Consider the following 13,565-nt stretch of genomic DNA (forward strand, 5'->3'; position numbering starts at 1 on the left):
AAATTCAGATCCCAGCATTTATTTAACAGTTTTTCCAGTTTCATAAGCTTTGTTTATAATTTAATACTTGAGTGAAAAATAAGCTATGAGTTACTCATAATGTTAAGCTTTTAATTCTTTAAACACAAGAAGTCATAGTAGGCTCTAAGAACTCTAAAGCTGCAGCAGTTTCCAAACTTGAGAAAATTTGAGATCCAAAATGCCCTTCAGATACTTAATCTCTGATGATTTTGGAAGAGCAGAGAGTGGGATTAGGGATTGAACCCAGGGGTGCTTGACCACTGAATCACTTTTAGTCTTTATTTTTAGACAGGGTCTCACTAAGTTGCTGGGGCCTTGCTAAGTTACTAGTAAGTATATGATGAGTGAGATTAACATCCATATACAAGGTTGGTAAGAACTAGCAAAGGTTCAGATCTCTCTTCCACTCTTTTGCCATCTGTCATGTGAAGACACATATTTTGTTCTTTCCGAAGGACACAGATAAGGCTCCATCTTGGAAGTAGATACCAATTCCTCACCAGACACAAAACCTGCAGCAACTTGACTTTGACTTCTAGCCTCCATAACTATAAGAAATAAAATTCTCTTGTTTATAAAAGAATAATTAAAATATCATTGAAGGAATAAGTAAATGTGAAAGTATAACCTAGAGAAAGTATCATAAGCCGGTAAACCAAGAGTATTTAAAATACAAAGCAAGAAAAGTACAGATCTTTTATGCTGAATTAATAAAAGGAACATAAAAACAAAGCAAGTTTTAAAATGAAGCAGTCGTTGTCTAGGAAAACAAAAATTGTACAAGAAAGAAAAATCTAAGTGTGGCTTAACTATGAACAATATTTAAATGTAACTGTACATAATCACTGCTCATTTAACGAAAAGTTATGGTATAATTTTATGGAAAGAATGGGGGATATGAAATGTGTATTCATAACTAATAAATAAGAATTTAATTATAAACTAGTATTCAAATTAAATTATGCTTGAAGAACTCCTGAAGTCTTCTAGAAAAAGTATTTTAAAACTATTTAAGCCGCTCCAGCAATCTGTTAGAATACCAAACAAGATTCTCTCACAGTGTACTTAACAAAAGCTTAATTAATTTTATATGAATATTTTATTTGGTATCATTTAGATTATATACACTTATGATGAAAGTATGAGGTGCCATTATCCCATTTTACAGATGAAAAAACTGGTGAGATAAATAACTGGCTCAAGAGCACACTGCCAATACAAAGCTTTATCAATAGTTTCCTTTCTTTCTTAAGATTTTTCAGGGTTAAAATTCATTTTCAAGTGTGACCATCAAGAAATAGCAAGACAACAAATATAGAAATTTTCTCTGATGATTTTGGAAGAGCAGAGAGTGGGATTAGGGATTGAACCCAGGGGTGCTTGACCACTGAATCACTTTTAGTCTTTATTTTTAGACAGGGTCTCAATAAGTTGCTTGGGGCCTTGCTAAGTTACTGAGGCTACACTGGAACTTGCAATCCTCCTACCTTAGTCTCCCAAATAACTGGAATTTCAGGCATGCACCACTGTACCCAGCTCTGAAGATTCTTAATTCACTGAAACTAATTTTACAATTCAACACTTTTAGCAGATTCTTTGTTTAATTCTTAAGTTTCTATTTCTTTCGGCAACAATAGATCAATCTTTAAATTTAACAAACCTTCCTATGTTGAGCTAAAAAGGAAAACTGATACCATAATTGGATCCAACTCAAGTGGTCTATGAATACAAGTCTACAACTATTTGTAGATTGACAGCTATTTGGTTACCTGACATAACCAATCTGCTACTTTGACCTTAAGAAAATTCTTCCTTTCTTCATTTACCTTAATTTCATGTCTAGCTATAGATATACAAGCATTTTAGAAGGTCTTAACCAATGGAATTTCCAATAAATTCTGGAAAACTTTTGTTCAGCTTCTTTAATGGATGAAGCTCAAGTATTATTTCTGGAACAGCTATATAAACGTCTATATACTATCATCCTCCAAAAATCTTCTGAATCAGAGTAGTTCCTCCTGCAAATATAGATCTATTTTCTTTTGCTATTTCAATCTCTGGTGCATTCCCTCTAAATACTGCAACTTTATTGATTTCTGAAGCAAATGAATATGGAAAACTAACAACATTGGCAAATGGTACCATTTTGTTCCTTTTCTCAGAGCTATACTCAGAGTCAAATCAAGATAAACACATTGCTTTGGATTAGTGAAGTTCAAAATTTAAAATTTTCAGTAGATGAATAGCTTTCTCCACCTTATATACCTGCCTTGAGTATGAGCATTTAAATAGACATCACTGTCAGGTTCACCTTCCATGTAGGCATATGACTTTATTTTTTCTATCATACATTTGTCTTTCTATCATACCTATGTTACTCTATCTTTGGCAACTTTTCTTGTTTTCTCTGCAGGCTTCACTAGAGCAGGACTAAAATATCTTGGGTACCTGGTACTTACAGAAAAAGTATTAAAACATCTCGGAAAAACTATGCCTTTGATCATGTATCAAGACTCTACTGAAACATCTTAAAACTTACTGCCATGTTCACCATTCTGGACTGTGTTATGTGTATGGTCTCTAATCCCATACAATATCAAAAAAGACATTTAATTTTTCCTGAATATCAAAAATATAATTCTAGGAGTTAAAGAATTTTTTCTAGTGTCTAATATGAACGTATTTTCCTCAAATTTAATCCTGTTCAAAGTGAAATTAGAAAAGATGTTCATTAAACCATCTAGTAGCCTATTTCTACTTTGCTAACCTAGTTTTATTTATTACTGTTCTATAACATCATCAATCATAAAATTTACTACAAATTCACAATATGTGAAAAGTTATCAGCAATAAAAGGATGCATGAGCTATAAAACTCTACAAAAATCATGAAAATTTATTTATGGGCAATAGCAAACAACAAATGACAATTGTATATGACGATGTGCCTGAATGCAATATGTCCAAGGGTCAGATTCTCTTTTTGATAAGCTAGTCATTTAAATGTGAAATTATGGAGAATGCCTATAGTACATTTGCACTCATAAATTTATTTTGGGAAATATCCTTAAGAGTGTGAAGGATCTATGATGAAGCATTTGACTGAGAGTTAAGGCTTTATTTGGTGTTTAAATATTCCAAGTAAACCAAACATTAATTATGCTCTCTGAAAATCCTTAACTTAAAAATTCTTACAAGGTGTTTTTTTTTAATATAAACACAATAAAACTTACCTCAAAAACCATTAATTATTAGGAAACCATACAACTCTTAGCAACTCTTCAAAAAAGTTAGTACAACTATTTTTTAGGAGCTATCTCCTGATTCCCTACAGGCATATTTTTTAAGAGATTGCAATGACAGAAACAAACAAGGAGAAAAAAAAAACTAATTACAAGTGAAAACAATGGCTTCCCTTCATCAGTAGGGCCTTTGTGTTTCCAAGCAACCTCTTCATGTTTCTATTTGAACCTCATTTTGGTTTTCCATCACTGCTAACTCAGAATTCTAAACTGTTTACTCCATGCCACATTTCTCAAGTTCCCTTAAGAGACTTTGTCATACACACTATTTGTTACAAGTGATTTAAGCAAAAGAGACATTTTGGAAAGAAAAGGGATGTATTAAAGCTCCTGGAACTGAAGGAAAATCTAACAGGAAACATCTCAGAAAGGGCAAAAACCTAACCAGCTAAACTTAACCATCAAATATACCACTCCTACCACCTTCTGTCCCTTAATATTATTAGTAATGTCTTTCTTGAAATCCTCAATTCCCTTGGTTTCTGTGATAGTCTTTTAAAGTTCTTGTCCTGCATTTCACCTCTTCCTTTATCTGCCTCTTAAACACTGATGTGCTGATAAGTCAATCTGGGTTTTCCTTTCTTTTCATTTAACATACTGCCGCTGAGATATACCAACTCCTATAATCCCAACTACCAGCTATACTTTTATGATTATCAATTCTTTTTTCTTTTTTCTTTCCTTCTTTCTCTTTCCTTCTATCAAACAGAGTTAATCTGTGCAAGGAATTGTGCTAAACATATGCCTGTAATCCCAGTGGCTTGGGTGACTGAGGCAGGGGATCACAGATTCAAAGCCAGCCTCAGCAATTTAGCAAGGCCCTAGACAACTAAAGGAGACCATGCTCAAAACAAAATATAAAGAGGACTGTGGATGTGGCTCAGTGGTCAAGTGCCCTTGGGTTCAGTCCCTGGTACCAAAAAAATAAAAGTCTGGTCCAAAAGTTTGGACCAAAAAGTCTGGTCCAAACTCCTGTTAGAGCTCCAAGTCCATACAATCTATTTGACCTCTGTAACCATGTGCCTCTCAAAGGCACTTCAAAGTCAAGATCCCCAGAATTAAATACATTACTGTCTCATCCCCCATATATGTATCTCTTCTGTATCTCTTGACCCAGAATTAAACATTACCATTCAGAATCCTTCACACCATGCTTGACCTTTCAGTTATTATCAACCCTGCTTTTAATCAGGCACTAAATTCTACTTCTTAAATATTTCTGTCTGTTATGTGGTAGTTGAGTACACAGACTAGAACCATATCTCATCTACACTATTTCTTGGCTTCATAACATTATAAGTTATTTAACCTTTCTAGACCTCAATTTTCTCCTCTGAAAAACAGGAAGGAGGGGTTGGGGAAAAGTACAATGGTAAGGCACATGCTTAGCATTCACCAGGCCCTAAATTTAATCCCCAGCAAAAAAATCAAATAAATAAGGAGAAAAACCTACCTAATAGGGATATGATAAATATTCAATGGAACACCCCATGCATGGTACATATTGCACTGTACCTAGCACATAGCAAGTATTCAATAAATACAGATTATTTCATTAACATCATCCCACTGGTATTACATTAATTCAAGCCTCTGTCCTTTCTTGGCTACCATTCAAACTTGTCTATACCAGCATCTTAACTATCTCCTTATATCCAAACCTATGTCCAATCCTATCCCTTATCAGCTCATTCATCATACCACTGCCCAGAAATCTGATCTAAAACATACTAACATATAATAGAAAGGCATAAAATTATGAAATGAACATTTTATTGACTCTTACTTACACATGGAGGGAAAAAATATCCTTGATTTGGATATTTTGATTTGGAAATTAGTATCAGGTCAATAGTAAAGACACTATAATTAAATTTCAGACACAAATCACATTTCCCAAATATTGGCAAACTTCCTCCCCCCAACAAATATTATTCATATTCATTAAACTTGGCTACCCAAAGCAAGTAGTGGTTAAGATGATTTATTACAAGCTTCCAGTTCCTGATTCTTTATTGTTTGTCCATACCAGTTCATAACTACCTTCAATACCAAAGGAAGTCCATTAAGAATATAAGAATAACTGAGTGGGACTGATTTTTTTTTTTTTTGGAGGGGGATGTCCACCACTGAGCTGCTTTCCCAGCCTTTTAAATTTTATTTTCAGTCAGGGTCTTACAAAGTTCCCAGGATGGCCCCAAACTCATGATCCTCCTGCCTCAGCCTCTAGAGTATCTGGAAGCATGCATTATTGTCTGGCTATGACTTTTTGATAAAAGTATTTAAAACTGAAATGGCATCAACCTAAAGAACTTTGGGGGCATAAAGGAATGCACAGAAAAGAAAATTTAGTTGATAATATGTTAACAAAATAATTTGTTAAATTATGAAAGTGGTAAGTAAGGTTAAATCATGTTAATAAAATAGTTACCTTTTAATATATTATAGAAAACTTCCTAAAAAAAAAAAGCAATAGAAACTGAATCCTGTTTCTATTCTAAAGTTGAGAAAATCTTGCAACAGATATTAAAGGAGAATTTCTCTTCATCTGATCAATACTTTTTATTTTATCAATAATTTAATAGAGCAATACTTTGGATATAAATGAAATTAGCTTTTTTGAGCCTAAGTATTGATCTATTAAATGTTAGCCCACTTTTAATAGCCCCGTTCCAGTAATATCTTGTCTTGTTTGCTTAAAATACAATTAGCCTTCCCTGCCTATCATTCAGACTGGAAAAATACTCACCAAGAAAGAAATGGCTCTGCTGTTTTAGCAAAGTAAAAGAATTAACCTGAAAATGTATAAATAAGAAAATCTAACCAACTTTTAAACCATGGTCTGAAAATAACTGCATAAGACAGCATCTTCTCTAATATGTAATTGCTCACATGTTTAGTCAAATAGATAAAAATATAGTGTTCACCATTTAAAAAACAAATAAGGTAATGTTATTTTATTAACAACTTGAAGGAAAGAAACATTCAGAACACCTTATTTTTTATAGTTGGATCAGCTTTGCATTGAAATGATTCTGCAATACACCATACCTTATGGAATAAAAAATGTCTTTACTGCTACTCTCTTGGAAAGTAATTTCATCTGCCATATAATCCCATTTTAAGCTATGTTATTAAAAAGTTATGGAAGATACTTGAGATCGGAAAATCAAGATTAGTTCTTGCACAGATGAAGTTCCAAAATCAATGAAATGGTCTTATTCATATAGGAATAGAAGAAAATGTACAATTTGTACCTCTATTACAAAAAATACACATACATTAAAAGAGTTCTCATATCATCACAAAACAAATCCTGGTAACAAATCTACATCATTGTGTGTATGCATTAGAATGAAACTTGTTCAGATGTGGTTTTTAATGGCTAAATCTAAAGACAACTCTAAAAAGAGGTAATTTTCAAAATTGTTTATCCCTAAAAAGTAAATATCTTATTCTCCAAACAACACTTGTTAGTAAATAATGCATTGGATTCTCCCTAAAATACCCGAATCCCAGATCTACAATTTCCTTAGCTCTGTCAGAAATTTAAAAAAAAAAAATCTAAAATACGTATATTTTTTAAATTACTGTCAGGTTTTTAAGCACACTATGAAAAAAAACCCTAGTATTTAACTCAAAATAAATTTTAACAATGAATCTGCTTAATAATATATTTAACTTTTAGCCTAACAATAGCATTTCTCATAAGCGGCAACAACAGAAAAATAGCAAGTACAATGTGATGAAAGAAATTTACATGAATCCATCCCTATTGCTTCTATATAATTTGATGAAATTAACAATTCTCTGCAAGATCAATTAAGAACTGCTGATGAAGTTTTCTTGAAAGACTGCCTGGATTATTTTAAACCTTCCAATTTTGCTCTAGAGCTATTACTTTCTTTAGAAAAAAATAGCAATAACCAACACTACATCTCACTGAGAAAAGAAACTTTACAAGAAGCAGTTTAACTTTAATTTGATGTATTGAGTCCCTTTCAAGTATATGTTGAACCTTGGGAGAGAAATTCAATGGAGTTTCTCAAGAACAGCCTCTCAGTCAGTCCCATCAAACCGAAGATGCCTGTGTTGCTAACACACTGCTATAAGGTTTTGACAGATGGCTATGGTAATATATTACTCCATTTAGTTAAACAAGATCCATTCACCTCAGGCATCTCTTTCTTTTGCATCTTTCACCAACAGTCAATTCTTAACATAAACTTCACTTTCTTCACATTTTGTGCAATATATTCTTGAGACCAAACATCCCATTTTGAACACTATCCATCACTGTCCCCAACATTTACAATATTCTACAAGAGCTGTGTGATGTAGTAAAAATTGCATAGCCTTTAAAATAAGATCATGATTGGAATCACAAGATCATTTACTAGATATATAGCAGTGGAGAAATTACTTACAATGATTGTTTCATTATCTGAAAAATAGAAAGAATATCTAACTTGTAAGTTGTAAAAATTAAATGTGGTACAGATGTATCTCTCCCAACTAAATAATAAATACAAAGACTGACAATGAAACAGAAAGTTCTTATTTCTCTTTTTGATCTCTATCTTTGTGCAGAAATGTAATGCTTTGTACTGCTATTCTAATAATTCTAATAAGCCTCCAATACCTATTTAACATCATTGTCTACTACTCTCCATAGTTCTCCATAGTTGTCCCTAACATATTTCCCACTTCTTACTTTCATTCTCACCCAAGTGGTCTTATAAGAATGAGTGTCAACACTGGAATTTCTGTACAGATGCTTCTTGACTTATAATGGGATTATATCTCAATATACCCATCTCATGTTGAAAATATTTTAAGTCAAAAACCTAACCTTACCAAACACAATAGCCTTCTTTAAATGTGCTCAGAATCCTTACATTAGTCTACTTTATGGCAAAATCATCTAACACAAGTTTGTTTATAATAAAATATTGAATAACATAATTTTGAATACCACACTAAAAGTATAAAACAAATTGGCATAAAAATGGTTGTATGGGTATACTTTCACATGATTGTAAAGTAAAAAAGTTGTAACTCAAACCATCATTAAGTCAGAGACTGTCTACACACAGTATATACCCCTTTATCTAAAGTTTTGCTTTCCTTGGTTTCAGTTACCTGCAGTCAATCATGTTCTGAAAATGATAAATGGAAAATTCATGAAATAAACAATTCATAAGTTTTAAATTGTGTGCTGTTCTGAGTAGCATGATGAAATCTTATACCATCCTGCTTCATCCTGCTCAGTCTAGGATATAAATTGTTCCTTTGTCCAGTGTAGCCATGTTGTATACATTACCCACTCATAAGTCACTTAGTAGCTGTCTCAATTATTAGATAGACCGTCATGATATTGCAGTACATGTGTTTAAGTCATGCTTATTTTACTTAATAATGGCCCCACAGTGGAAAAGTACTGTTGTTGGTATTACTAAGGTTAAAAGAGCACCATCTTATACAGATGCAGCATCCATATAGGATACTTAATATAAGCAAACTGCCTTATGCTCCAGTCCACTAGATATTTAGCATTTAATCCTCACCCAGTGGTACCCCAAATCTATTTTTATTGCATTTTGTTCTGTAGCAAAAGTGTTATTTTTTCTTTTATTGGCAATTTGGTTATGCTATAAAGAAGCCAAATTACTTCCTTTAAGTGCCATCTCACAAAATCATAAAAAGAAGGATTAATATAATACAATGTTTTAAGAATAAACAAACATTCATATAACTTTTATTATGGTATATTGTTATAATTGTTCCATTTTTTCCATCAGTTAATTATTGTTAATCTCTTACTATGCCTAATTTATAAATTAAACTTTATCATAGAATTATGTATGAAAAAACTCAGTGTATATATAGAGTTCAGAATTATCCACAGTTTCAGGCTTCCACTAGGGCTTTGGAGCTATCCCCCATGGATGAGGAAGGACTACTGCAGAAGAAACTTGAAGCAACAATCTGGTAAGAAGACCTAAGAAAGCTGTCTTAAACTTGAACTTACAATATGTTACAACTTACAAAACTTGAACTTATAAATAGAAGAAACTTTGATTGATGCTATGCTCTCAAAGCAAATACTGTTTTCATGTATATCATACATTTTGAAAGCAGCTTTTCAGGAGGCTGATGGAGGTGTAAAAGTCTTTAAAATCTCCCTTTCTTCCATCTCCTCCAGCAATCTTTTATACCATCACTGATAAATATTTTCCACAACACTCTTCAAAATTGTATTCTTAAATCCGTATCTATATTTATATTCTTCTTTCTCATGATTTATACCCTCCTCCATAATGTCTACCCTAACAGAAACTGAAAGTTATAAACTTCTCATGTAAACCATCTATTTTTCATTTAAATTTCACTCTTCTTGAATCAAGAAGGCTGCAATATACTGGGTTAATGCTAGAGTCGGCCTGCCTGTGTTCAGGCAACTGTATCACCTTGGTAAATTTCTTATCCCTTATCTCTTATACCTCAGCTTCTTCATCTGTAAAATGAAGATAACAATAATCTAACCTATAGGCTTGCTGCAAGATTAAATTAGTTAATAGCCAGCACAAGTGATATATAAAGGTTAGCTATTATTATTGTCACTGCTGCTGTTGTTGGTATTACTAAGATTTAAAGAGCACCATCTTATATAGATGCAGCATCCATATTGAATACTTAGTCTAAGCAAACTGCCTTATGCTCTAGTCCACTAGATATTTAGCACTTAATCCTCACCCAGTGGTGCTCCAAATCTATTTTTATTCCATTTTGTTCTGTAGCAAAAGTGTTATTTTTTTCTTTCATTCTACAAATATTTATCAAGTTCTTACTATGTGCCAGATGCTATGCTAGACACTGAAAATACATGGTGAATAAAAATAGATATTACCCTTCCCCTTTGGTGCTTGCATATACTGGGAGAAAGTACCATAAATCCAATTATTATAAAACAAATGGGAAACATTAACTACAAAAAATGCTACAAGGTGAGGTACATGATGCTATAAGGAGGCCAATTTACCAAAAATCAGTTTGCAGAAAACCAGTTTGCCAAAAGTCAATTTTCCAAATGACTGATTCACTGAATTCCCTAACAGACAATTCACTGGAAGTCAGTTTGCCAAAAGCCAATTTCTAGAAAATCAATTTGATGAAAAGCAGTCTGCCAAATCATCATTTTGCCAAATGACCAATACACTGAATTATTGAGATTTTTTAAATTTTCATTTCACAGAAGTTTTGATGCATTCTTTCAATATAACTCTTTAACCCCAAATTTGACTGTCTGTCTGCGGCTGAATGTCAATTTCATGTTTGCACGTTTCAAATGCCAAGCCCTTCTCTAATGCCCAATGATACAGTATTCCAATGTAAGCAAATGGTGGGCTTTTCCTTAAATGCAATTTGCAATCTTCAGACTTCAGCTTCTGCCTATCTGACACTGCCAAAAGGACAGCTGCAGAGAACCATCTGAGATCAGGCTGATGAACTAATCTTCTGCAAATTATCTGTTGCCAAACTGTTGTCAGTAAATTGGTCTTTTGTGAAACTGGCTCTCAATTAACTGCTTCTCAGTGAAATTACCTAGAGCCCATGTGCTATTCGCCTGTAACTGAAGAAACTGACCTATCAGGCAGGTGAAAGGAGGAAGGAAAAAAATACCTGAACTGAGGCCAGAATAATAAATGAAAAACCACCGTGGTATAGATTTTAAGTGATATAGATTTTAGAGTATGCTGCCATAGGATATTTTCTGACCTAATTTTTTTTTTTTTTAGTACTGGGGATTGAAGCAGGTGTGCTTTACCACTGAGCTACGTTCCCAACCCTCCCTATTTTTCATTTTGAAACAGGGTCTTGCTAAATGACTGAGGCTGGCCTCGAACTTGTAGTCCTCCTGCCTTAGCCTCTCAAGCAGCTTGGATCACAAGTATGTACTACCCCAAATTTTTTTAGCTGGGAATTAATTACTGTAGTAGTTCAATGCTTGGACTAAGGAATAAGAGAAAGGTGGAGCAAATTAAATCACTTACAAAATTATTTAGGAGGTAGAAAAAAACAGGATTTGATATGGAAGTATTGGATATGGGGGTGGGGAAAGTGTCAGGGATAATTCCTATGTTTTTGGTTTGCATTAAGTTCATGGTAGTGCTATTATTCCTGAGAAAGGGAATACTACTTTTATAATATCTTCTCTCATTGTGCTGCTTTATGTGTGTGTGTGTGTGTGTGTTTTATTTATTTTTTAGAATTTCATTCAAATTTTAAACTACTTAGATATTGCCGCGTCCGGCCAAGGGAGCCGAGTCCGGCGAGGGACGGCGAAGTTAAAAGACACACAGGACACCAAGGTTCTTCATCCAGGAGTCAATACTCTTTATTGCTAACACACCTTTTTTATACCCCAAGCAGCAGAAGTGGAAAACTACCCAAAAGCAGGAGGGAGGGGGGAGAAATTTAGTTTCAACATCTATTATTGTCAGGTACCGAAACCTCCCTTAACAATAAGTCCATCAGACCAGAAAAGGTCAAGGCATTCCCGTGGGATACATATGTCTCAGACGGACAAGCAGGAACAGAAAAACCGCAAGTTCGCCATGGCCTTGTGAGCTGGCCACACTGGCATGCAGAACAAACTAGTGGAGGTAGGGCTCCAGGGGCCAGGGTGGACCTGCTGCCAACAAGATATTAAACAAGTTTGAGGATATTTATGCAGTTTAGTGCCTCTTGTATATTGGTATTCAAAAAAACATAATTTTTTAAATTTGTGCTCCATTGTTCACCAGCTACTTGACTTTATATAACTAACTTAACCTCTCTGTGCCTTAATTTCTTCAGCCTTAAGATAAGAATAGTAGTAGTGTCTGTCTGGGAAGAAACTATTTGGCAGCATGGTTGAAATCTATTCTTTACTTGAGGGAGGCCCCTGGGAAAGAAAAAAGGTGACCTAGTTAAATATGAACATTCTAATGACAAACATCCTGGCAAACACATTAATTATATTTGCTATAGAGAGTTCTAGTACATAGAAAGCTTTCAAGAGGATGTACCTGGTCTGTATTATTTATGGTATGCAACCTTAGCATCTAGGAATTTATGACTCATGGCCCTGGAGAGTATCATGTAAACTAGTAACCAAGCATTATAAAGGAAAAGTATCATTACTGAAAAGCCTCCCTTGTGTGTAAGATAGCCCATGTACTACTTATTTAAAGATTTAATATGTTCATATGTGCCAGAGTGAATCCTGATGCAGCAAGAAAGGACATGAGGAACAGCGTTTGTAGGCCTAGAACTCTCCCTACTAAGCCTGAACCCTGAGATTCCCTTTCATGAATATTAGTAAAGTTTGGTGCAGGGTAAGATCTCTGATTTTCATGTGTCTGTCTTGATGGTACAATCTTTGGTGTTAAGATCTCTGAGAGTATTGCTTGAGAATTAAGTAAGTTAATGCTTGAGGAAATGCTTAAAACAGTGCCAACCTCAGCGTAAGTATTCACTAAGTTCTGCTTTTATTAATATGTTGTTATAATCCTAGGGAACAATAACAGCTATCCTTTATGGAGTAAATATTATGTGACAGGCCTTTGTGTTAAATTCCTTCCATGGCTTACCTCATTTAATCATCCCCATAACCCTATGCTCTATGTTTATATGTAAGAAGCCTGAGGCCTAGAGAATAAGTTCCCAGAGTCACACAGATAGTAAATTGCGGCACTGAATTTGAAACCCAGCTGATCTAATTCCCCAGTTAAGATGTTCCTAATGCCAAGTGGAAATGCTGTGTTATACTAGCCTGCCTTCTGGAAGTCCATCTGAATGGCCAGCCAGGTGCTATTTAGTAAGATGAAAGTATAATTAACTAACTAGCAATAAAATGGTCTTAAAATTTTAAAATGCTGATGCAATTGCTAAATAAGTGTGACTTTTAACCAGGGAGTTACTAATGTCAGGAGAAATTTTTTAAATACAGATAACTATCTCCGTGTTATTTTTACTCCATTTCTCAGAGTGTAATAGGCCTTTGATATTCCACTGAGCATAATCCCCTGTGCTGCTCTGAAAACAAGCATGAGACGGTCAATTCTGAAATAAAATAAAACTAGAGCTTCAGGAAAACTAGCAAGAGTTTTGGTAAGATTCTTTTTCTCTCTATGATCACAAATTATGCAAGCTATTTCACCTTCTTATTGCTTTCTTACAAAGTAAAATAGAAGCAAAG

The 13,565-nt window shown here is 33.9% G+C and overlaps 1 pseudogene; it reads right to left on the reverse strand.

The window, feature by feature from the left end:
- Positions 1-1,628: 1,628 nt before the first annotated feature.
- On the reverse strand, positions 1,629-2,369 carry LOC107141189 (annotated as a pseudogene).
- Positions 2,370-13,565: the final 11,196 nt, after the last annotated feature.

The sequence above is a fragment of the Marmota marmota genome, unplaced genomic scaffold (assembly GCF_001458135.2).
Source record: "Marmota marmota marmota unplaced genomic scaffold, marMar, whole genome shotgun sequence".
Taxonomy (NCBI): domain Eukaryota; kingdom Metazoa; phylum Chordata; class Mammalia; order Rodentia; family Sciuridae; genus Marmota; species Marmota marmota.